The sequence below is a fragment of the Bubalus kerabau genome, chromosome 6 (assembly GCF_029407905.1).
Source record: "Bubalus kerabau isolate K-KA32 ecotype Philippines breed swamp buffalo chromosome 6, PCC_UOA_SB_1v2, whole genome shotgun sequence".
Classification (NCBI taxonomy): domain Eukaryota; kingdom Metazoa; phylum Chordata; class Mammalia; order Artiodactyla; family Bovidae; genus Bubalus; species Bubalus kerabau.
Genome location: NC_073629.1, coordinates 77,663,472 through 77,690,614, shown reverse-complemented (window position 1 = coordinate 77,690,614; position 27,143 = coordinate 77,663,472). Strand labels below are relative to the sequence as shown.

Sequence of the window (27,143 nt, the reverse complement as noted above, 5' to 3'; positions counted from 1 at the left end):
TCTACATGCTCTTTCATAACCTGATTTGTTTCTTTATGATGTATTAATATATTTGGTATCAGTAAATATGTTTTCAACAGTTTGATACATATTTCATTATATGGATAGATTGAAATTTACTTGAAAACTGGTACAGCTTAATGGTTAAAAGAATAGTTTCTAGAGTTATTCTGCCTGTATTGATACTTACTTCTTCTACTATAAGTGGGTGACTGTGAGCTCTTTAGTTTACCTCCCTAGGTCTCACTTTCTTCATCTGCAAAGTAGAGATAATACTAGTACCGATGCTATAGGGTTCTTGGGAGGAATAGAGGAGCTACTGTGTACATAGGGCTCCTACCACAGTGCTTGGCATATAGTATCTCCATGAATGTGTTAGACATTAACTGCTCTCCTGTTGTTGGATATTTTAGTGATTTTCAGTTTTTCACTATGATAATTCTGAAATATTTCTATTTAGATCAAAATTTTCTTGTACATCATTAATCATATTCTCAGCATATTATCAATTAAGACTGTTTTGGCTGCAAATGACAAAACATCCAACCTGAACTAATTCAAGCAACATAGATAATAAATGGACAGTTAGATAATACAATAAATAAAACTATCAGCTCATATGGCTTTCTAGGTGACACAGTGGTAAAGAATTCGCCTGCCAATGGTGGAGATGAAGGTTCAATATCTGGGTAGGGAAGATCTCCTAAAGTAGGAAATGGCAACCCACTCTAGTATTCTTGCCTGGAGAATTTCATGGACAGAAGAGCCTGACGGGCTACAGTCCAGGGGGTTGCAAAGAGTCGAACACGAATGTGCAAAGCAACTGTTTCTCCAGTATTTTGTGTAACTTCAAAGCCCAGAGCTAGAGCTGGTGCTGCTTAATCCAGGCACTGAATCCTTTTCAGAAGAACACAGAGCCTTTCACTTCTCTACCTTGCCCCTTTTCATCCTAGACTTACTCTCGGGTTTTGCACAGTGACAAAATGCCCCCAGGCCAATTCCTCTTGTATTCAAGTCCAGCAAAAAGGGGGAACGTTCCTTTCTCAGACTTGGATAAAAATCCTGGGCTTACTGAGTGACTAAGCACACACACACCTGATTCATAAGGACTGTATCAAGTCATGAGTCCATCCCTAAATCTGTGACTGTGACTGGATGTGTAGAAAGCATTGAATGACTTAGCCCTGGAGCTAGAGAGATATCAGCTCAATCTAAATTATGAAATGATCATGGAAACAGAGTGACTTCAAAGGAATTTAACATACTAAACACAACAACAAACAAAAGAAAGGGGAAAGGATGCGTGGTGACAAAAAAAATAAAAAGATGCCTTTTACTGTTTGATTTCTTAGATGACTATTTCCCTGTGAAAGAGAACGCATATTTTAAAGACTTTTGATACATTTGCAAATTTTATTTCTTCAAAAAGTTTGTACCAATCTGTTTTCTCACTAACAGTGTAAAAGGTGACCCATTTTCTGGCACTAGAGCCAACACAGGTGCTACCACAAGAAAATTATATTTCTCAATCTGATAGGCCAAAATTAGGTGCATAATTTCAATTTCCACTTCCCTGCAAATTGAATTACATATTGTCAGTGTATTAGATTTCTATGCTTATTGACAATGTACATTTATTCTGCTGTAAAGAATGGCATCTTACTAACCCTGAGACACCACTGATTATAAAACATACCATTACTTTATGGACCACCTGGAAAATTTTCAAATATACCCTCTGCTGCTAAACCACACTGCAAATATTTTTTGTTATTTAAAATAGCTCTTCTGATTTTAGAGGTGTTTAAACTATGGAAAATGTGCATCCTAGGAATAATGACATATGGTATGTATTTACGTTCACATCTTTTTCTATTATATAGTCATCTTCTACTTATTGAATTTGATGGTGATTTATTATAAAATAGATATTTTTCCTGTTTATCATTCTAATTTTAATTATGGTGTTTTAAAAAATATTTAAGCTACCATTATTATGAATAAAATCTATCAATCTGGGCCTGGCTCAGGCCTCGGGGAAGGGCCTGCAAGAGACATCATTTTTTGGATCTACATTTTCTCATCCGTAAAGTGACGACTTTGAACCAAATCATTCTAAATTTTTTTTACTGTGTCAACATTCTGGGGGACTACTGATGAATAATAAAATTAACTGATAGAGTTTATCTCCTTTTTGGTCTTGCCTATCCTAAGTCTGTAGAAAGAAACATTAAAAGGCAGGGACCAAGAGAAAGAGTCAGAGAAACAAGTTTCTCATAGTCTTTAAACTCAGTATTTAATCCTTGAGGACAGGAACATTGTGAAATACTGGACATAACAACAGAGGTAGCAACCGTTCTCAGGCAACACGAACAATCTAATTTAATGCCAGACTCTCATTAGCAGCTGTTTTTACCCCAGATAATGTTCTATTCAATTGGATCCTGACTAAGCACCTAAATCTATTATCTTGTAAGAAAAGAACCTGAAAGAAGAAACAGGGAACATCATAGCAACACAATAACTGCTGTTTATTCACCAAATGAATATTTATCAATCACATATTTATTCAGCTTGCAGCATTCCAGACACTAGACTGGACCTGTATATGATCTAGGCATAGTCTTGTCTCTCCAGGTGAGTAATCTAGAAGCAAAAACTCATGCAATGGATTATTTCGGTAGTGATCGAAATCTTAATTAGCTATTGTGGGGATACGGGAGAACACATTTAATTTTGCAAGGATACCCAAGAGAGGCATAGAATCACTGAGCCTGGCTCCATATTGAAAAGCAGAAAATGGAAGAATATGCCCACATAGGGAACAGCAAGAGCAGAGGTACAGGGGTTTAATGCAACCTGGAGGGGCTGCAGGTCTAAAATGCTGGTGTGAAGGGGGCAAGATTTAGGTCACAGAGGTGGTAGGCACACGAAAATATTAAAAGCACTTTAAACCATGTTAAAAAATAAATTGGAATTTACCCTGTTGTGAGTGCTGTGGGAGGGTTTAAAGCAGTGGGGGTGGTGTGGGCAGATTTACATTTTGGAGAGTTCATTCTATCATCTGTGTGAAACCTGGATGATTTGAGAGGCTTTGAGAGAGAAGGCAAGGAGACTAGTCAGGAGTCAGTTGCAGTGGTCCAGGACAGAACTAAGTCAAAGCAACCACAGGAAAGTGGAGAAATTGGTGCATCTGTGAGATGGCAGATTTGTTTTCTATTGCTGTGGAACCAAATAGCATGCCCTTAACTGAAAAAAAAAAAAAAAAAAAAAGAGCACCTTCTTTTTTTTAATTGAAGGATAACTGCTTTACAGAATTTTGTGGTTTTCTGTCAAACATCAGCATTAATCAGCCACAGAGCACCCATGTTCCCTCCCTCCTGAGCCTCCCTCCCATCTCCCTCCCCATCCCACCCTTCTAGATTGTCACAGAGCCCCTGTTTGAGTTCCCTGAGTCATACAGCAAATTCCCGTTGGCTATCTATTCTACATATAGTATTGTAAGTTTCCATGTTATTCTCTCCATACATCTCACCCTCTCCCTCCTCCCCTTCCCCCATGTCCATAGGGTCTGATCTCTATGTCTGTTTCTCCATTGCTCTCCTGAAAATATATTCAGTAGTACCATCTTTCTAGATTCCATACATATGTTATTATACAATATTTATATTTCTTTTTCTGACTTACTTCACTCTGTATAATAGGCTCTAGGTTCATCCACCTCATTAGAACTGACTCAAATGTGTTCCTTTCTATGGCTGAGTAGTATTCCATTGTCGGAGAAGGCAATGGCACCCCACTCCAGTATTGCCTGGAAAATCCATGGACAGAGGAACCTGGTAAGCTGCAGTCCATGGGGTCGCGAAGAGTTGGACACGACTGAGCAACTTCACTTTCACTTTTCACTTCCATGCATTGGAGAAGAAAATGGTAACCCACTCCAGTGTTCTTGCCTGGAGAATCCCAGGGGCAGGGAAGCCTGGTGGGCTGCCGTTTATGGGGTTGCACAGAGTCGGACACGACTGAAGTGACTTAGCAGCAGCAGCAGTATTCCATTGTATATATGTACCACAACTTCTTTATCCATTCATCTGTCGATGGACATCTAGGTTGCTTTCATGTTGTAGCTATGGTAAATAGAGCTACAATGAACATTGGGGTACCTGTGTCATTTTCAACTTTGGTTTTCTCAGGGTACATGCCTAGGACTGGGATTGCTGGGTCATATGGTTGTATTATTCCTAGTTTTTTAAGGAATCTCCATACCATCTTCCATAGTGGCTGTATCAATTTACATTCTCACCAGCAATGCAAGAGGGTTCCCTTCTCTCCATACCCTCTCCAGCAATTACTGTTTGTAGATTTTTTGATGATGGCAGTTCTGATTGGTGTGAGATCATATCTCATTGTAGTTTTGATTTGCCTTTCTCTAATAACGAGCGATGTTGAGCATCTTTTCATGTGTTTGTTAGCCATTTGTAGGTCTTCTTTGGAAAAATGTCTGTTTAAGTCTTTTTCCCACTAAAAAAGTACCTTATTAGCTCACAATTCTGCGGGTCAAAAGTCTGGGTCTGATATGGGTGCATTCACTGGACATGGTCATATGGGGCTGAAATCAAGTGCCAGCCAGGGCCGCAGTTCTCATCTGGGGCCCAAGGTCCTCCTTCGGGTTGTTGGCAGAATTTATTTCCTTACATTTATACAACTGAGGTTCTAGTTTTACTGTTTGCTGTGAGACAGTAGCTGCTGTTAGCTCCCCAAAGACATCATTCTCCAGATGCAGCTCACAACACAGATGTTTATTTTCTTCATGTCATCTGGATTGCATCTCTGACTTCCTGTTCTATAACCATCCTGAATAAATTCTGTTTTCAAAGGACTTATGTGTTTGGGTTGGGTCCACTCAGAAAACTTCATTTTCTTAGTCAACGGTGTCATATTACTAAAAACTGCCATTCCTAATGGCAAGAGCAAAATTCATCATATTTTGCACAGAAATTAGGCACAACGTGTGCATGGCAGGAAATCTTGGAGCCATCTTAAATTCTGCCTACCACATATTATATAAAACATGAAAAACTAGAGACAAATCAGTTCCTAATTGTATGGGGGAACTTGGAAAAGGAAAAGAAAAGGTGGTTTGTGTGATTGGGTGGTGTAATTCACAAAGATGGGGGTACCAAAGGACAAAGAAGCCTAGGGTTTCACTTTGGACTTGTTGAGATTGATATGACTATAGGCTATATAGGTGGTAAGGGAGAGTGTGCAATATAAGTTGAAGGAGAGTAGCTGGAAGGAAATACAAAATTTTTAGTAGAAGATGCCAAGAAAGACATGAGACTGGATGAACTTGGTTTTATTTTTAATCTTATCAGCTTCTATGCAATCCTAGATTGTAAGTTCCTTGAGGATCAAGTTCATGTCTTTTCATTTCTGTATATTGGGTACATTTCATATAGTGTGTACTAAAAAATGTGGTGGATGGAAGGATAGAGACTATGAAGGAAAACATGCCAAGCACTACTGAGTTTATCACATCTTCGAAACAATCCCATAGCATAAGTACTTTTCCTACATAATATAGAAGAAGAAATTGGAGCCCAGAGAGATAGCTTAAAATCCTAGATCACACAAATGGTTAACAAGAGAGATGCACTATAAATCTTGGACATCCGACCTCAGGGTCTAAGGTCTTAAACACTAAAGGATACAGCTTCCTCCCCAATCCCTCAATCTTGTGAAGAGAAAGATCTCCTAGCCAGGAGAAACAGAAAACTCTGGGGAAAAAATGTGATTTGATCCTTGACATGTGAGCTGAACTTTGGCAGCAGAAATGAGTGAGCCTGGGTAGAGTTGCCAGATTTATCAAATGAGTATACATTTTTTTAGTTTTCACTGTATAGAATGTTATAATTAGGCCAGGATTTTCACTCTCCCATGTCACTTTTTACCTACATACTTCATAGCTCTTCATGAAGCTATTCATACCTATGGGACACTTAATGGAAAAATCCACCCTTCAAGGTGTATCCATATTAACCACATGTCCAGCATTTTCACATCTACCAAAATGCATTTACATAGAGGACCTCATTTGACTTATGAGTTAACCTTGCAAGTTACCAGGGTATGTATATTAACCCCTTTGTGCAGGTGAGAAAAGTGAGGCTTAGATCCAAGTTACATACATCAACTGAGACTTCAGGGTCTTGTGACAGAGATTTTTATTCTTTTTTCACTAATGCCTACCAAGCCCAATCTCAGGCCTTCCATTTTGACTCTCCCTCTTCTTGGCCTCAATTTGGATCCTGATTTACTGTTTACTCTTATTGTTCAAAATGTATAAGCCTTATTTTCCTAACAACACTTAAATTCTCTTAAGACAGGAATATGCTTTGTATAAATTTTGCCCCTTCCCCTCTTCATACATTTCCCAGTCACACTGATGAACTTTCCATAAATCCCTTGGAATGGCCTTAAAAAGCCATTCAGGTCTGAGCAATCTGCAAACTTCTGTGAATTCTTGGCAGGTGAGTTGCCAGTACTAGTGACTAAAATTGTTTGTTTTTCACACAGTGTCAGAAATTGCCTGCTTCCAAAATGTGGTCAAATATTCTTTCTTGATATCTCCAGTTTACTAGTTTCTTCCGGGTAGACATTCTCATTCATTAAAGTATGTCCAGAACAGATAGCCAAAGGCTAGAATGATTTATCTAATAGTAATTCAGCCTTCTATCATTATTCTAAAACACAACACTTAATGACACCTGCAACGTGCTAGGCATTGTGTTAGGCAGCAGGGATGAAAGATGAGAGGCATGTTCCTTCTGCTCAAGGAATTCAGTCTCTTAAAGGTGATTCAACTTCACACAAATGCCAGAATACAAAGCATAACAGATAAATGTTGTGGGAGTTCAGAGGTGGGAGATATTTACCTCCAGCCTGAAAGAAGAAGAAAGTATAACTTCAATTTTTAACCTTGATTCTGCTTTAAAATTCATACAGCCAGTCGTGATATATTAATTATGTGAATTGTAGCCTCAGAATAATTACTGTGATTATCTTAAGAATTTTAAAAAGGACTAAATGTTAATGTGAAAAAGTGACAAACTCAACAAGAGGCATTAGAGGAAGCTGTTAAGTACAACGGGAAAGGTTAAGAGCGCCCACTCCCTCCCATCTTTAGCTCCTTCTCTGCTCCTATGAGAAGCAGTATGACTCACCCACTCCCTTTTGTAATCATTATTTCTTTTGCTCATGGCAATCTTGTGGAATTAATCTTCTTTTTCCTCTCCTCCCCCCTCCTCTCCTTCTAACCTTATAGGCATGTCTGTCTTCAGTGTCTTATTTATCCTAGTATCCTTTAGCATCACCTTTCCTATTTTCTAGAATTTCCTTTTTTTAATTATTCATTCACCATTCATACCAGCCAGGACAAACTAGTATTTATAGTTATAATTTGGTAATTGGTGTTCAATGAATGAATATTCAATTGAATAAGCAAGGTATACAATAATATGACTATTTTGCATTGGAATATCACTTTCTTTTTAAATGTTTTCTTGTGTCTTATTTTTTCTAGTTTTGAGATGTAATTGACATGCAGCAAGTACTATATAAGATTAAGGTGTGCAGCATAATAAATTTGACTTACATTTACTGTGAAATGATTAGCAGAGTAAGTTAATATCTATCATCTCATATAGATACAAAAAAGAGAAAAAAATTTTCCCTTATAATGAGAACTTTTAAGATTTACTCTTTTAACAACTTTCATATATACCATAAGAGTGTGAGTGTTAGTCGCTCAGTCGTGTCTGACTCTTTGCAACCCCATGGACTGTAGCTCACTAGGCTCCTCTGTCCATGGAATTCTCCAGGCAAGAATATTGGAGTGGGTTGCCATTCTCTTCTCCGGAGGATCATCCTGACCCGGGTAGTAAACACAGGTCTTCTGCATTGTAGGCAGTTTCTTTACGATCTGAGCCATCATGATCTATCCATATACATCATACAGCAGTATGAACCATAGTCATCATGTTGTACATGACATTCTAGTACTTATTTATCTTATAACTGGAGGCCTATTGATCTCTTTTTAATACAAATTTAGAATGCAGCCACCTTATAATTAGACAAAAGTCCAGTGTTTCTCAAGATCCTTATGTTAAATCTATTGAGATCTCTGACTGAGCTCCTTAAGTAGCTAGCCCACACCTTCCCATGCCTGGCAGGAAGACATAACCCTGACCTCCTCCCTCCTCCAGTGGATATTGATAATCTGGAAAATAACCCATCCACCTGCCACTGTTCTTAGTATACATATCCTCAATAATCAGGCTATTTCAGAAGAGAGTTGCCAATTCTTTTGGAATAGAGACATTGTCCTGTTTGGTCTCATTACAGATCTGTTATTATGCCAAATACCCTGAAGGAAGAGATGCTCTAACCATTCCTGAACAGGTTCTTTTATGTTTAGACATCCTCCAGCTGTTCTTATAAGGATCTTCTTGCATTCATCGTGCCTCATTATTGCATTAAATAGGCCAGGCCACCAGGCTCTAAACATATTGGAACTTTGTGCGCGCGCGTGTGTGTGTGTGTGTGTGTGTGTGTGTGTGTGCGCGCGCACGCGCGTGCTCAGTCATGTCCAACTCTTTGTTACCCCACAGACTGTAGCGCTCCGGCTCCTCTGTCCATGGGATTTTCCCAGCAAGAATACCGAAGTGAATTGCTATTTCCTACTCCAGGGGATCTTCCCAACCCAAAGATCCAACGTATGTCTCCTTCATCTCCTGCATTGGCAGACAGATTCTTTATCTCTGAGCCACCTGTGAATTAGAAATATAAACTGCACATAAATCTCTCCTGGATAACAGTGTACTCAACTCAAGGAAATAGTAGCCTTGGTAAGATTTATAATTATTACAATGATAATAAAAATAAAATAGAAGTCTATCAAACAAGCCCCCATTAGGACCCTATTCCAAATGTTTGGTACAGGAGACTCAGGGATTTAGGATTCTCTAATCATTTTGATTTTGGGAAAAGTCCACCTGTGGCAAGACTTACTCCAAATCATTAAATCATTATTTGTTCCTAATGCCATTTCCAATATTGCTACTGCTCTTCCAGCTACCATGCCAATCACAGCTTCACTCAAAGCATTCTCTCTCATCTTCAAGTGAACTCCATATCTATATCAAACCACTTTCCTGACCTCCATGAACGGAAGCCCTTTGCCCATTAGGGACCTGACAGTCCATGGATACTATGATCATTCTCTGTGGACACATCCCATTTACTATATTGGCCTCCACATAATTTTCAATTTTGATCCCTCTTTGATCCTGAATCGCAGGTCATCTTAATTCTCAGTAATCCTTCAAATTTTAAAGAGAGAAATCTGTAAGTATCAGCAGGGCCATTGGACATTGAGTCCATGCAGCTCAAATATCTCTCACATTTACCACAGGCACCATTAAACTTGAAAACTCGGCAAAATGATGACACCAATGAAATTACCCAATCCTACCATTGGTACAGATTCTCCAAATAAAAAAGATTCACATTGGTCTAGGCTTAAATCCATTGCCCTTACAATTGGCTATACTAAGTGGATCCCAGCTGATCTACTATATACTATTAAAATTATAAACACCTTACAATATTTACATTAAACAACATATTAAGGAATTAAGACCTATTGTTCATAATTTGGTTGTAGAAGGAGTCCTCACTCTTACCATTTCTCCCTTTACTAACTCTATTTGGTCTGTCTATAAACCAAATAAAAATGAATGGTTGGCATGATATAGTCAAAGTTATGAAAGAAAAAAACTTACAACATAAGGTAATCTACTAGATCATTTAGAAAAGGAAAAATAAAGAATTTATAAGACAAGCAAAAACTAAAAGAATTCAGCAGCCAGCTCCTTGGTCCATGGGATTTTCCTGGCAAGAATACTGGAGTGGGTTGCCATTTTCTCCATTAGGCGATCTTCCTGACCCTGGGATTAAACCCATGTCTCCTGTATTGTAAGCAGATTCTTTACCGCTGAGCCACTGGGGAGACCCTATACTAAATCTACCAAAAAAGAAAGAAATGCAAAATCTTCTCTAAATAGATAAGCAAGAATTTATAGGAAAGGAAAAATCACAATAGGAAAGGCAAATATTTAAGAGGATTCAAGATCACTTAAATAAGCCAGTACATAAATTAAGAGAGAAAAACATTTTGCAAAAGCAATTATATTATATTTAATAGCAAAATGATATGCATCAAGAAGTAAACAGAATTTGAAAAATCACATAATGTAGAGGAGAGAAGTACAAATATGTAGATACTTTAGAATGTGTCTGAACTTGTATGACAGTTTAAAGCAAGTAAGTATAGTTATGGGTCAATATACTTGAAATGAAGGGTAATCACAAAATGAAAAATTAAAAAAAAAGAAGAAATGAACAAAGAGGAACTACAGAAACAACTGGAAAAAAGGCTTAAAATGAAAATAAATTACATCAGTTCATTTCAGTTGCTTAGTCATGTCTGACTCTTTGCGACCCCATGAATCACAGCACACCAGGCCTCCCTGTCCATCACCAACTCCTGAAGTTCACCCAAACCCATGACCATGGAGTCAGTGATGCCATCCAGCCATCTCATCCTCTGTCGTCCCTTTCTCCTCCTGCCCCCAATCCCTCCCAGCATCAGGGTCTTTCCAATGAGTCAACTCTTTGCATCAGGTGGCCAAAGTATTGGAGTTTCAGCTTCAGCATCAGTCCTTCCAAAGAACACCCAGGACTGATCTCCTTTAGAATGGACTAGTTGGATCTCCTTGCAGTCCAAGGGACTCTCAAGAGTCTTCTCCAACACCACAGTTCAAAAGCATCAATTCTTCAGTGCTGAGCTTTCTTCACAGTCCAACTTTCACATCCATACATGACTACTGGAAAAACCATAGCCTTGACTAGATGGACCTTTGCTGGCAAAGTAATATCTCTGCTTTTCAATATGCTATCTAGGTTGGTCATAACTTTCCTTCCAAGGAGTAAGTGGCTTTTAATTTCATGGCTGCAATCACCGTCTGCAGTGATTTTGGAGCCCCCAAAAATAAAGTCTGACACTGTTTCCACTGTTTCCCCATCTATTTCCCATGAAGTGATGGGACCAGATGCCATAATCTTAGTAATAAATTATGTAACTATTAATAATTACTTTAAATGTCAGTGGACAACACATTCCAATCAAAAGATACAGAGTGGTAGATAAGATTAAAAAAAATAATAACCTATAATATGCTGCCCCAAGAGACTCACTTCAGAGCAAAAAACACAGACTAAAAGTGAGGGAATGAAAAAAGATATTTCCTACAGATGGGACCAACAGGAAAATGACAGTAGCAATATTCATATCAGACAAAATAGACTTAAAGCTCCTAAAGACAAAGATGGATATTATATAATGATAAAGAGACCAGTACAAGAAAAGAATATCACACTTGTTAACATATATGTATCCAATCAGGAACACCTAAATATATAAAACTAATACTAACAGATACAAAGGAAGAAATCGACAGGAACACAATAATAGCAGGAGACTTTAACACCCCACTGAGATCACCCAGAAAAATCAATAGGGCAACAGAGGTCCTAAATTATACAATAAACCAGTCAAATTTAGTTGATATGTATATCTACAAAACACTATATTAAATAAAAAAACCAAACACACATTCTTTCTGAGTATGCAAGGAACATTCTGTAGGATAGACCACATTTTGTTGTTTAGTTGCTAAATCATGTCTGATTCTTGTGACTCCATGGCTCCAGAGAGCCTGCCAGATTCCTCTGTCCATAGGATTTCCCAGATAAGAATATTGAAGTGGGTTGCCATTTCCTTCTCCAGGGAATCTTCCCAACCCAGGGAAAGAACCCATGTCTCCTGCACTGGCAGGTGGATTCTTTATTGCTGAGCCACCAGGGAAGCCCAGGAGAGACCACAAACTAGGTCATAAAACAAGGCTCAACAAGTTTAGGAGGATAGAAATTATTTCCAGAGTATTTTCTGACCACAGTGGTATGAAACTAGAAATCAGCTGCAGAAAGAAAAATGGGTAAAGAATGAATATGTGAAAATTCAGCAAAATGCAATTAAAAGAACAATGGGTCAACAATAAAATCAAAGAAGAAATCAATAAATACTTTGAGACAAATGAATATATAAAACACAACTTTACAAAATCTATGCAACTGCCAAAGTAGTTCTAAGACGGAAGTTCACAGTGATACAGGCCTTTCTCAAAAAACAAGAAAATTATCAAACAACCTAAATTACCACCTGAAAGAATTAGAAAAAGAACAAATGAAAGTCAAATTCAGCTGGAGTAAGGAAATAATAAAGATTGAAAAGAAAATAAAATAAAGATGAAAAAAGACTAGAAAAGAGAATAAAGCCAAGAGCTATTTTCTGAAAAGGTAAACAGAATCAAAAAACCTCTAACCAGGCTCACCAAGAGGAAAAGAGAGAGAACCCAAATTAACAAATTAAGAAATGAAAAGGAAAAATAACAACTGATACCACAGAAATAAACAAAAAATCATAAGAGAATACCATGAATGGTAACATGCTAACAAATTGGACAACCTAGAAGAAATGGACAAGTTTCTAGAAACATATAGCCTTCCAAAACAGAGTCAAGAAAAAACAGATAATTTGAACAGACCCATTATTAGAAATGAAACAAAATCTTAAATTTTAAAAACTCCTAAAGTAAAACTTCTAATGTTTTCAAATGATGGAACTGACAAGGGATTAATTTCCAAAATATATAAACAGTTCATACAACTCAACAGAAAAATACAAGAACAAAACAATCCAATCAAAAAAATGGCAGAAGATCTATAGACACACCCTTCTCAAAGAAGACACATAAATGGCCAATAGGCATATGAAAAGATTCTCAACATCTCTAATTACTAGAGAAATACAAATCAAACCCACAATGACATATGGCCTTACATCAGTCAGAATGGCAATCATCAGAAAGCCTACAAATAATTAATGCTGGACACTGTGTGGAGAAAAGGGAATCCTCCTACACTGTTGGTGGAAATGTAAACTAGTGCAACTGTTAGGGAGAACTGTATGGAGGACTTTAAAAAACTACAAATTGGAGCTACCATATGATCCAGCAATCCCACTCCTGGGCAGGTATCAGGATATGGAAAAGACAAAAATTGTAATTCAGAAAGATACATGCACCCCAATGTTCACAGCAGCACTATTTATGAGTCAAGATGTGGAAGCAACCTAAATGTCCATGGACACATGACGGGCTTAGGAAGATGTGAGATATATCTACATATCAAATGCAATATTCAGTTCAGTTCAGTCGCTCAGTCATGTCTGACTCTTTGCAACCCCATGAATCGCAGGACGCCAGGCCTCTCTGTCCATCACCAATTCCCGGAGTTCACTCAAACTCATGAAATAATGCCATTTGGAGCAACATGAATGGACCTAGAGATTATCATACTAAGTGAAATGAGTCAGAGAAAAATAATACCATATGATATCACTTATATGTGGAATCTAAAAAGTGATACAAATTACTTTATTTACAAATTAATAGACTCACAGATACAGAAAACAAACTAATGGTTGCCAAAGGGGAAGGGGCAGAGAGGGATAAATTAGAGGTTCAGGATTAACAGATACACACTACTATATATAAAATAAACAACAAGGACCTACTATAATGTATAGCACAGGGAACTATATTCAATATCTGGTAATAACCTATAATGAAAAAGAATCTGAAAAAAGTATATACACACACATATACATATAACTGACTCACTTTGTCATACACTTGAAACTAACACAACATTGTAAATCAACTATATAGCAATAAAAAATACTCTCTACTAAAAAATTACAAGTCAAAATTTTAAAGTCAAAATTTAAATAAAAAGTCAAAATTTTAAAGACATATACAATATATGACACTATAAATCTCTTAGAATGGAACATAGGCAAAACATTCTCTGACATAAATCACAATAATATTTTCTCAGGTCAGTTTCCCAAAGCAAAAAATAAACAAATGGATCCTAATCAAACTTAAAAGCTTTTACACAGCAAAGGAAACCATCAACAAAACAAAAAGACAATTTACAGAATGAGAGAAAATATTTGCAAATGATGCAACCAACAAGGGGTTAACATCCAAAATACCTTAAGAGCTCATACAACTCAATAGCAAACAAACAAACAAAACCAATCAAAAAATGGGCAGAAGACCATAATAAATACTTTCCAAAGAAAACATACATATGGCCAACAGATGCATGAAAAGATGCTCAACATGGCTAAACATTAGAGAGATGTGAATTGAAACCACAATGAGATATCATCTCACACCAGTCAGAAAAGCTATCATCAAAAAGTACACAAATAATAAATGGTAGAGAGGATGTGGATGAGAGGGAACCTTCCTGCACTACAGGTGGGAATGTAAATTGGTGCAGCCACTATGGAAAATAGCATGGAAGTTCCTTAAAAAATTGAAAATGGATCTACCATATGATCCAGCAATCCCCTCCTGGGTAAATGTGGAAAAGATGAAAACTCTAATCTGAAAAGATAACCCAATGTTAACGGCAGCACTATTTGTAGTAACCAAGACATAGAAACATATATATGTACACACACACACACACACACACACACACACACACACAGGAACATTCAGTTCAGTTCAGTTCATTCACTCAGTCATGTCCACCTCTTTGCAACCCCATGAATTGCAGCACGCCAGGCCTCCCTTCTCTATCACCAACTCCCGAAGTTTACCCAAACTCATGTCCATCGAGTCAGTGATGCCATCCAGCCATCTCATCCTCTGTCATCCCCTTCTCTTCCTGCCCCCAATCCTTCCAGCCTCAGGGTCTTTTCCAATGAGTCAACTCTTCGCATGAGGAGGCCAAAGTATTGGAGTTTCAGCTTCAGCATCAGTCCTTCCGCTGAACACCCAGGACTGATCTCCCTCAGCCATAAAAATAAAATACTAAAAAAAAATAAAAAATTAAAAAAAAAAATACTGCCATTTGCAGCAACATGGATGGACCTAGAGAATATTATACTTACCAAAGTCAGTCAGATAGGAAGACAAATATTTTATGCTGTCTCTTATATGTGGAATGTGAAAAATAATACAAATCAATATATATATACAAAAAATTAAAAGACTCACAGACATAGAAAACAAGGTTACGGTTACAAAAGGGAAATGAGAAAGGGGGAGGATAAATTAGGAATATGAGATTAACAGGTAGGAGCTATATTGCATAAAATATCAAAAGTAACAGGAAAAGGCAGAGTAACCAGAGATCAAATTGCCAACATCCACTGTATCATACAAAAAGCAAGGGAATTCCAGAAAAACATCCATTTCTGCTTTATTGACTATGCTAAAGCCACAGGATCACAACAAACTGTGGAAAATTCTGAAAGACATGGGAATACCAGACCACCTTACCCATTTCCTGAGAAACCTGTATGCACGTCAAGAATCAACAGTTAGAACTGGACATGGAACAACAGACTGGTTCAAAATTGGGAAAGGAGTATCTCAAAGCTGTATATCATCATCTTGCCTATTTAAGTTATATACATCATGTGAAATGCCAGGTTGGATGAAACACAAGCTGGAATCAAGATTTCCAGGAGAAATAACAATAACCTCAGATATGCAGATGATACCACTCTAATGGCAGCAAGTGAAGAGGAATTAAAGAGCCTCTTGATGAGGGTGAAAGACGAGAGTGAAAAAGCTGGCCTAAAACTCAACATTCAAAAAATGAAGATCATGGCACTGGGTCCCATCACTTCATGTCAAATAGATGGGGAAACAATGGAAACAGTGAGAGACTTTATTTTCTTGGGCTCCAAAATCACTGCAGATGGTGACTGCAGCCATAAAATTAAGACACTTGCTCTTTGGAAGAAAAGCTATGACAAACAGACATCATATTAAAAAGCAGAGACATCACTTTGCTGACAAAGGTCCATCTAGTCAAAGCTGTGTTTTTTCCAGTAGTCATGTATGGATGTGAGAGTTGGACTATAAAGAAAGCTGAGCACTGAAGAACTGATGCTTTTGAACTGTGGTATTGGAGCCAACTCTTGAGAATCCCTTGGACTGCAAGGAGATCCTACCAGTCCATCCTAAAGGAAATCAGTCCTGAATATTCACTGGAAGGATTGATGCTGAAGCTAAAGCTCCAATACTTTGGCCACCTAAGGTAAAGAGCTGATCATTGGGAAAGACTCTGATGCTGGGAACGATGGAGGACAGGAAGAGGATAAGGGTGTGACAGATGATGAGATGGTTGAATGGTACCACAGACTCAATGGATATGAATCAGCAAACTCAGGGAGATAGTGAAGGACAGGGAAGCCTGGCGTGCTGCAGTCCATGGGGTTGTTCCAAGTCCAGTTCTAGCTGTTGCTTCTTGACCTGCATACAGGTTTCTCAGGAGACAGGTAAGGTGGTTTGGTATCCCTATCTCTTTAAGAATTTTCCAGTTTGTTGTGATCCACACAGCCAAAGGCTTTCATATAGTTCACCTACTGTTGAAGCCTAGCTTGAAGGATTTTTAGCATTACTTTGCTAACATGTGAAATGAACACAATTGTAGTGTAGTTTGAGCATTCTTTGGCATTGCCTTTCTTTGGCATTGAAATGAAAACTGATCTTTTCCAGCACTGGGGCCATTACTGAGTTTTCCAAATTTGCTGGCATATTGAGTACAGCACCTTAATAGCATCATCTTTTAGGCTTTGAAATAACTTAACTGGAATTCCATCACCTCCACTAGCTTTGTTCATAGTAATGCTTTCTAAGGCCCACTTGACTTCACACTCCAGCATGTCTGGTTCTAGGTGAGTGATCACACCACTGTGGTTATCCAGGTCATTAAGACTTTTTTTGTATAGTTCTTCTATGTATTCTTAATACCTCTTCTTAATCTCTTCTGCTTCTGTTAGATCCTTGACGCTTCTGTCCTTTATTATGCCCATCATTGCATGAAATGTTTCATTGGAGTCTCCAATTCTCTTGAAGAGATCTCTAGTCTTTTCCATTCTATTGTTTTCCTCTATTTCTTTGCACTCTTCACTTAAGAAGGCTTTCTTGTCTCTCTGTGCTATTCTTTGAAACACTGTATTCAGTTAAGTATATCTTTCCCTTTCACGTCTCCTCTCAGCTATTTGTAAGGCCTCTTTAGACAACCATTTTGCCTCTTTGCATTTCTTTTTCTTGGGGATAGTTTTGGTCACTGCCTCCTGTACAATGTCATGAACCTCTGTCCATAGTTCTTCAGGCACTCTGTCTATCAGATCTAATCCCTTGAATCTATTTGTCACTGCCACTGTATAATCATAAGGAATTTATGTCATACTGAATGGGGTCTAGAGGTTTTCCCTACTTTCTTCAATTTAAGTCTGAATTTTGCAATAAGGAGTTCATTATCTGAGCCATAGTCAGCTCCCAGTCTTGTTTCTGCTGACTGTATAGAGCGTCTCTATCTTCGGCTGCAAAGAATATAATCAGTCTGATTTCGGTATTGACCATCTGGTGATGTCCATGTGAATTGTTTCTCATGTTGTTGGAAGAAGGGTGTTTGCTATGACTAGTGTGATCTCTTGGCAAAACTCTTTTAGCCTTTGCCCTGCTTTATTTTGTACTCCAAGGCCAAAACTTGCCTGTTACTCCAGGTATCTCTTGACTTCCTACTATTGCATTCCAATTTCCTATGATGAAAAGGACATTTTTTTTGGTGTTAGTTCTAAAAGGTCTTGTAGGTCTTCATAGAACTATTCAACTTCTTTGGCATTTAGTGGTTGAGTCATAAACTTGGATTACTGTGATACTGAATAGTTTGCTTTGAAAACAAACCAAGATCATTCTGTTACTTTTGAGATTGCACCCAAGTATTGCATTTCAGACTCTTTTGTTGACTATGAGGGCTACTTCATTTCTTAATAAGAGATTCTTGCCGACAGTAGTAGACATAATGGTCATTGGAATTAAGTTCACCCATTCCCATCCATTTTAGTTCACTGATTCCTAAAATGTTGAAGTTCACTCTTGCCATTTCCTGCTTGACCATATCCAATTTACCTTGATTCATGTATTTAACAGTCCAGGTTCTTGGAAGGTCGACTGCATATTTCCCAACAATTTTTGGTGCTCTCTACTTCATTACTCTCAAACCCAACACCTATTTGACCTAGTTGGCCTCTAGTAACAATGTATTTCCCATCTACAAATTTTATTAAAACCTATTTATGCAGTCACTAGCAAATGAGTTCTATTCAAATTGGGCCACTCCAAGAATAGGCCCTTGAGGATATCTAAAAGGTTGTCTGTGACATGTGGAATAATGGTCCTCAAGGATGTCCATATCCTAATCCCCAGAACCTGTGAATATATTAGGTTATATGACAAAGGGGAATTGCTTGTTGCAGATGTAATCAAGGTAGCAATTCGGCTGTCTTTAAAATAGGGAGTTTAACTTTAATTATTCCAGTGAGGCCAATATAATCAGAGATCCTTAAACATGGAAGAGGGAGTCAGAAGATAGCAATTAGAAAAAGATGATAAAAACAGTGCTGTGTTGCTGGACTTGAAGATGTAAGAAGTCAACCAAACCATAAATTTTATTATACCTTCTAGAGTCTCTGGACCACACATAATATCACATGACTTCCTATGGATTTCTGGAACAAATAGTCCCCCTCAACAGCCAAAAGATAACCCTCTTGATATACAACTCTTAGAGGCCTATTGGATCCTTTTTGGTCCAGAGCTACCATGGGCCTTTAGTCTGTGATCTTTTGGAATCAACTGCTCATTGCTTTGGGTACTGGAGGATGCCCTCAATAAATACAAGTTCGTTGTTCATATTTTTAACAATTCCTATGCAGTGGTTAATGGTCTTATTTTTTGGTTTAGCCAGTAGGCTCAAAACAGACTTTACGTTCAAGATGCTGGGACTGGGATTGCATTACTGCAGTTCAGTGCCAAATGCCTTATGCTCCTTTCTGCCCATGCTGTCACCCCTACTTGTTTGGGGTGGTCAATCAGCCCACAGCTTCCTAATAAGAAGTTACACCATAACTCCTAGAGGCAAAGGAATACTGCTCCTCCATCATATTTGTAATAATTTCTCAAGTGCAAAACTTTGCCTCAAGGTTTTGGGGTTAGTCCAGGACTTATATCAAGAGCCCCCAACCTCAACCACACTAGGGTTCTTACAGGTACTATCCACAAGTCAATTCCAGTCAACAGCACAATCATCTCAGGAATGACCATCTCAGCCCTGCAGACAATGCATCCCAGATGGTGACCTCAGGACAGCCAACAATCCCAGCCTCAGCACCAGTACTCCAAGGTATCCTGCTGACACAATTCCATGCTGAAATCTGCCAAATAAAAACTCTGCTCTGTGATCCTCTCTCTTCTCCCATACCTAACCATGGCTCTGCCACACACCTGTACCCCTATAACTTCCCAACTACCTTTTCTTCTTTCTTGCCTTCTGACTTACTCCTCAAGTTTCAGTCTATGCAGTCCTACCTAGATTAATCCTGTTCCCAACCTAATTGATGCCACCTCACAAGGCCTATTGTGGACTGCTTCATAAAGATCCAATCCCCCCAAATTAAATAAATCTCTACAACTCCATATCCTCTCCTATGCAATGGAAGGACACCCTGCAAGAAGCTAACAATTATTGTCAGGCTCTTCCCTTCCTAGAATGGCAACATAGGGACCTACCTTTGCACATTACCTAACCTTTTGCATCAAGGAACTCCCACTAGGTTATTTCAATTTCATTTGATCTATTCATTTCCCTCTTTCTGGGGTTGCTTCTTGGTGGAAGCTAATATCCTACAAATTAGCTGACTACCTCACTGGTGCCCTACAATGTATCTCTCCTTTTAGATACTTAACACCTGAGTTTGGATCCCCATAGCCACTATCCCTACACAAAAGCCTAAAACTCTACTCTATACCATGGCATTAGTTGAGACCTGGCTACAGTAACTATTCCTATGATAGTTACATAGGAACTACAACCACATATAAGCTCTGATGTCTTCTCATCCAACTACCCTCATTTAAATCTTTACTACTGCCCTGTCATCATCTCCACTCCCTACTTTCCTAGACCTAGACACTAGCTGCTGCTGCTGCTGCTGCTTCTAAGTTGCTTCAGTTGTGGCCAACTCTGGTGGCAGCCCACAAGACTCCCCCATCCCTGGGATTCTCCAGGCAAGAATACTGGAGTGGGTTGCCGTTTCCTTCTCCAATGGATGAAAGTGAAAAGTGAAAGTGAAGTCGTTCAGTCGTGTCTGACTCTTAGCGACCCCATGGACTGCAGCCTACCAGGCTCTTTCATCCAAGGTATTTTCCAGGCAAGAGTACTGGAGTGGGGTGCCATTGCCTTCTCCGAGACACTACCTAGATAACAGTAACAGAGCATGTTACCTGGAGCTAACCCTTCATCAATATATGGCCTGCTTTTGGTGCCCCAGCCTAGACAACCACCATGCAACTAATTTCTGCCCTTTTATAGATATGCCATATTCATCTCAGCTGTTTGTCATCCTCTCCAGTCACCCTCCAGCCCAGCACTCCTTCAGCCCACCAGATGCTTCCATATTAACTTTCCCTCCTCGGACTCCTTGTCTTTCTCTGCCTCCTTGGTCAATCAGTATTATATACCACTGTGTCTCCCCATCCACTGCTGGGACTACTTAGCCATCAAGTTCCTGCTTTGATACCGATTTACCCACCAGAAACTCCACCCTTCAAGACCCGTGGGCTACTGGTTCTCCTGTAGTGCTTTTCCTCCTCCGTGGGGTCCTACACTCAGCTTCTCCACCCCACCCCTTCCCACCTGTGTGACCAGGCCTGTGTCCTGTATGCATATGGTACCCAGGTCACTCTTTATCCAACTAGAGAATTCACTACTGTCATGGAGACTTCCCTCAAACGGGGCCACTTTTTAGCTATTATATTGGACCTCATCACAATCTTTGGTGTAACAGGCATACATTTTAGATGTTTTCTATTCTGTAACAGTCACAACTCAGAGAGGTCACACAGACAAACACCACAACTCCTGGAAGACCACATACATCTAACAGCCCCAGCTCTCAATGCTGTTAATGAGGGACCAAGTTCTCTGGTTGCTATGGTAGCTGATAATAGATTGGCATTAGACTACCTGCTGGCATCTTAAGGAGGAGCGTGTGCCTTGAAGGGATGCTCATACTCCACGTGAGTCAATAACACAGGAGGGAGCTCCAGAAGAGTTCGGCAAATAAAACAGCAAACCAAAACAGTCAATATTACTACTAAAATACTCAAAGAGATTCCCTGGATGCCATTGATTTCTTCTGCTGGCTATCTCCTTTTGCTGACTCCCCACTATCCTTCAGAGAGCTAGCATAACAATTTCTGGCCTTATTATTTTTATCAGCTTTGTAAATTTAATTTCTTCCAAGTACACATTTATTTACAGGAAAACTGAGAGGTTGCTGTGTTAACCCAAATATCTCAGGTGAATTACAAAGAACATAGGAAAAGAAACTTGGTCCTCCAGTGACATTTGATTTAGTGCCGGTAAACTCTGTCTCATCTCCTGTCTGTATCTGTCAACTCTTGTCCAGTAAGGTTCACACTGGTCCACTCCCATCCCTCAAGCTCATGTGTACTCTTGGTGCCTCTTTCAAACTTTGCGGCAGTAGGTTGGCTCTCCTCCCACTAGCAGGATTTTTCCTCTCTACAAAATGCTTACTGGGAAGAAGGATGGGGAGAAGGGATAGTTAGGGAGTTGGGGATGGACACATACACACTGCTATATTTAAAATAGATAACCAACAAGGACCTACTATATAGCACACGGAACTGCTCAATGTTAGTGGCAGCCTGGATGGGAGGGAGGTTTGGGGGAAAATGGATACATGTATATGTATGGCTGAGTCTCTTTGAGCTGCTCACTTGAAACTATCATGACATTGTTTGTTAATTGGCTATCCCCCCAATACAAAATAAAAAGTGTTTTAAAAAGTGCTCACACACTTTCTACACTCTCACTTCTGGATCTATTCCATAAGAGTCTTCCTCCTTGCTCATCACCTTGGGAATTCCCTAGCTGTGTGAATCATAACCCTTTCTTTGATTATATTAAAGAACTACTCTTAAGGTTTTGACATCTGAAGCTGACCTTGGAAAGGGAGCTTTCTCATTTTATGATAGGGTTACTATGACACATATTATTACAGTTATTTTGCTGATAAGCAAACTGAGGAGCTCTGAAGTCATTCTACATGATTAGACACTACCCAAGAGTTAATAACACTAATACGATCCTATGTCTTTGAAGCCAGATTATGTACAATAAACTAGAGCCTACAAATCTTTTTTTTTTAACTCATTTTAATGAAGTAGAGTTTATTGTGTTAGTTTCTGCTGTACAGCAAAGTGATTCAGTTATCAGATCAGATCAGATCAGTTGCTCAGTCGTGTCCGACTCTTTGCGACCCCATGAATCGCAGCACGCCAGGCCTCCCAGTCCAACACCAACTCCCGGAGTTCACTGAGACTCACGTCCATCAAGTCAGTGATGCCATCCAGCCATCTCATCCTCTGTCGTTCCCCTTCTCCTCTTGCCCCCAATCCCTCCCAGCATCAGAGTCTTTTCCAATGAGTCAACTCTTCGCATGAGGTGGCCGAAGTACTGGAGTTTCAGCTTTAGCATCATTCCTTCCAAAGAAATCCCAGGGCTGATCTCCTTCAGAATGGACTGGTTGGATCTCCTTGCAGTCCAAGGGACTCTCAAGAGTCTCCTCCAACACCATAGTTCAAAAGCATCAATTCTTTGGCGCTCAGCCTTCTTCACAGTCCAACTCTCACATCCATACATGACCACTGGAAAAACCATAGCCTTGACTAGATAGACTTTTGTTGGCAAAGTAATGTCTCTGCTTCTGAATATGCTATCTAGGTTGGTCATGACTTTCCTTCCAAGGAGTAAGCGTCTTTGAATTTCATGGCTGCAGTCACCATCTGCAGTGATTTGGGAGCCCAGAAAAATAAAGTCTGACACTGTTTCCACTGTTTCCCCATCTATTTCCCATGAAGTGATGGGGCCGGATGCCATGATCTTTGCTTTCTGAATGTTGAGCTTTAAGCCAACTTTTTCATTCTCCACTTTCACTTTCATCAAGAGGCTTTTGAGTTCCTCTTCACTTTCTGCCATAAGGGTGGTGTCATCTGCATATCTGAGGTTATTGATATTTCTCCCACCAATCTTGATTCCAGCTTGTGCTTCTTCCAGTCCAGCATTTCTCATGATGTACTCCGCATAGAAGTTAAATAAGCAGGGTGACAATATACAGCCTTGACATACTCCTTTTCCTATTTGGAACCAGTCTGTTGTTCCATGTCCAGTTCTAACTGTTGCTTCCTGACCTGCATACAGATCTCTCAAGAGGCAGATCAGGTGGTCTGGTATTCCCATCTCTTGCAGAATTTCCCACAGTTTATTGTGATCCACACAGTCAAAGGCTTTGGCATAGTCAAGAAAGCAGAAAGAGATGTTTTTCTGGAACTCTCTTGCTTTTCCCATGAGCCAGCGGATGTTGGCAATTTGATCTCTGGTTCCTCTGCCTTTTCTAAAACCAGCTTGAACATTAGGAAGTTCACGGTTCACATATTGCTGAATCCTGCTTGGAGAATTTTGAGCATTACTTTACTAGCGTGTGAGATGAGTGCAATTGTGCGGTAGTTTGAGCATTCCTTGGCTTTGCCTTTCTTTGGGATTGGAACAAAAACTTTTCCAGTCCTGTGGCCACTGCTGAGTTTTCCAAATTTGCTGGCATATTGAGTGCAGCACTTCCACAGCATCATCTTTCAGAATTTGGAATAGCTCAACTGGAATTCCATCACCTCCACTAGCTTTGTTCATAGTGATGCTTTCTAAGGCCCACTTGACTTCACATTCCAGGATGTCTGGCTCTAGGTCAGTGATCACACCATCGTGATTATCTGGGTTGTGAAGATCTTTTTTGTACAGTTCTTCTGCGTATTCTTGCCATCTCTTCTTAATATCTTCTACTTCTGTTATGTCCCCGCTTGGCAAGCTGCTCCCGCGAGCTTGCGGATGCTGCTGCTAGGGGTGGTGGGTGCAGCCGCGGGCCTCATGGCCAGGAGCGGGGGTGACGGCCTGGGATTCCGGGGGCTTCTCTTGTTCTCCTCCTCTCCATCTTCCCAGTGTGGCCGTGGCTGACACTAAAGACTTTGTAGCGATCAACCCAAGTGCAGTTTCGATGGAAGATGAAGGTAAAGGACCCCCGGCAGGGGGGTTGCAGCACGGAGTTGAGGGTGCGGTGGTTGGCTTTTAAGTTGTCTTTCTCCACGTTTTTGGTTCTGATTTTATTTTTTTTCCTTCAATTGTGAAGTCCAAGGAATTGCCTTCCAGAGATGTCTAGCTTGTATTTTTGTAACATAGGGCGTTTCAGAAATTAAGGTTAAGCGCAGGCGGCTGCAACGACAGGTGCCGCCGAGAGGAGCCACCCCACGTCCGAGGTCAGGGGCAGAAGCCGGGAGGACCCCATGCCCGAAGGGTGGCGGCCAAGAGGAGTTACCCCACGTCTGAGGTCAGGGGCAGCGGCCGAGAGTACCAGACTGCGACAGGGCAGGAACGGCTGGGAGGAGCTACCCCACGCCCCTACCCCGGAGGCCAGGGGCTGCGGCTGGGAGGAGCAACCCCACGTCCAAGGAGCCGTGGCTGCGCAGGCGCAGGAGGGCCTAGAGGAGCTATCCCACGTTGAAGGTCAGGAAGGGCGGTGGTGAGGAGATACCCCTCTTCTAACGTAAGGAGCAATGGCTGCGCTTTGCAGGAGCAGCCATGAAGAGATACCCCACACCTAAGGTAAGAGAAACCCAAGTAAGACAGTAGGTGTTGCAAGAGGGCATCAGAGGGCAGACACACTGAAACCATACTCACAGAACACTAGTCAATCTAATCACACTAGAACCACAGACTTGTCTAACTCAATGAAACTAAGCCATGCCAGGGGGCAACCCAAGATGGGTGGGTCATGGTGGAGAGATCTGACAGAATGTGATCCACTGGAGAAGGAAATAGCAAACCACTTCAGTATTCTTGCCTTGAGAACCCCGTGAACAGTATGAAAAGGCAAAATGATAGGATACTGAAAGAGGAACTCCCCAGGTCAGTAGGTGCCCAATATGCTACTGGAGATCAGTGGAGAAATAACTCCAGAAAGAATGAAGGGATGGAGCCAAAGCAAAAACAATACCCAGCTGTGGCTGTGACTGGTGATAGAAGCAAGATCCGATGCTGTAAAGAGCAATATTGCATAGGAACCTGGAATGTCAGGTCCATGAATCAAGGCAAATTGGAAGTGGTCAAACAAGAGATGGCAAGAGTGAATGTCAACATTCTAGGAATCAGCAACTGGAATGGACTGGAATGGGTGAATTTAACTCAGATGACCATTATATCTACTACTGCGGGCAGGAATCCCTCAGAAGAAATGGAGTAGCCATCATGGTCAACAAAAGAGTCCGAAATGCAGTACTTGGATGCAATCTCAAAAACGACAGAATGATCTCTGTTCGTTTCCAAGGCAAACCATTCAATATCACAGTAAGCCAAGTCTATGCCCCAACCAGTAATGCTGAAGAAGCTGAAGTTGAACGGTTCTGTGAAGACCTACAAGACCTTTTAGAACTAACACCCAAAAAAGATGTCCTTTTCATTATAGGGGACTGGAATGCAAAAGTAGGAAGTCAAGAAACACCTGGAGTAACAGGCAAATTTGGCCTTGGAATATGGAATGAAGCAGGGCAAAGACTAATAGAGTTTTGCCAAGAAAATGCACTGGTCATAACAAACACCCTCTTCCAACAACACAAGAGAAGACTCTATACATGGACATCACCAGATGGTCAACACCGAAATCAGATAGATTATATTCTTTGTAGCCAAAGATGGAGAAGCTCTATAGAGTCAACAAAAACAGACCAGGAGCTGACTGTGGCTCAGACCATGAACTCCTTATTGCCAAATTCAGACTTAAATTGAAGAAAGTAGGGAAAACCACTAGACCATTCAGGTATGACCTAAATCAAATCCCTTATGATTATACAGTGGAAGTGAGAAATAGATTTAAGGGCCTAGATCTGATAGATAGAGTGCCTGATGAGACAGGGATCAAGACTATCCTCATGGAAAAGAAATGCAAAAAAGCAAAATGGCTGTCTGGGGAGGCCTTACAAATAGCTGTGAAAAGAAGAGAAGGGAAAAGCAAAGGAGAAAAGGAAAGATATAAGCATCTGAATGCAGAGTTCCAAAGAATAGCAAGAAGAGATAAGAAAGCCTTCTTCAGCGATCAATGCAAAGAAATAGAGGAAAACAACTGAATGGGAAAGACTAGAGATCTCTTCAAGAAAATCAGAGATACCAAAGGAACATTTCATGCAAAGATTCAGTTATACATATATATTTTTAATATTCTTTCCCATTATGGCTTATTATAGAATATTGAATATAGTTGCCTGTGCTATACAATAGGACCTTATGGTTTATCTATTCTTCCTATAATACTTTGCATCTGCTAATCCAAAGCTCCCAATCCATACATCCCCTACTCCACCTTGAGCCTACAAATCTTTTGATGTGTGGTGGGCTGCCAGCCGGGAAATTTCTCTGCCTGGAAATTATATAGTTGTGACAAGAATTAAGAAGAAAGCTTCTAAGCCCCCTAGAAGTGGGGTGAATGGAGCTGGGGCTCTTATCTTAGGAAATAGTTCCTGCTCCTGCTCACTGTGGCCAAATCCTTGTGATTGATTTGTGTGCCCATCTATCGCAGGGAAAAAAATGCTTCAGCTCTCTTAGTCCCCATCAATGATTTCTTGGGTGATCATAGTAAAACCACAGGCTCTGAAAACTCAGGCTATAATGATATTCTGGAACATATGGGTTACCAGACTTAGCAGAAGAACCATATTGCTCAATCTCTACTGATGCAA

The 27,143-nt window shown here is 40.0% G+C and overlaps 1 long non-coding RNA gene across 1 annotated transcript in view; it reads right to left on the bottom strand.

Moving 5' to 3' along the window:
• Window positions 1–6,209: 6,209 nt before the first annotated feature.
• LOC129655290 (uncharacterized) overlaps window positions 6,210–27,143 on the bottom strand; it is a 37,089-nt gene continuing 16,155 nt past the window's right edge. Inside the window, exons 2-3 of the long non-coding RNA XR_008715870.1 lie at window positions 8,666–8,831; window positions 6,210–6,942 (exon numbers count right to left, since the gene is read on the bottom strand). This is a non-coding gene — a long non-coding RNA (uncharacterized LOC129655290). The remainder of the gene's footprint in view (window positions 6,943–8,665; window positions 8,832–27,143) is intronic.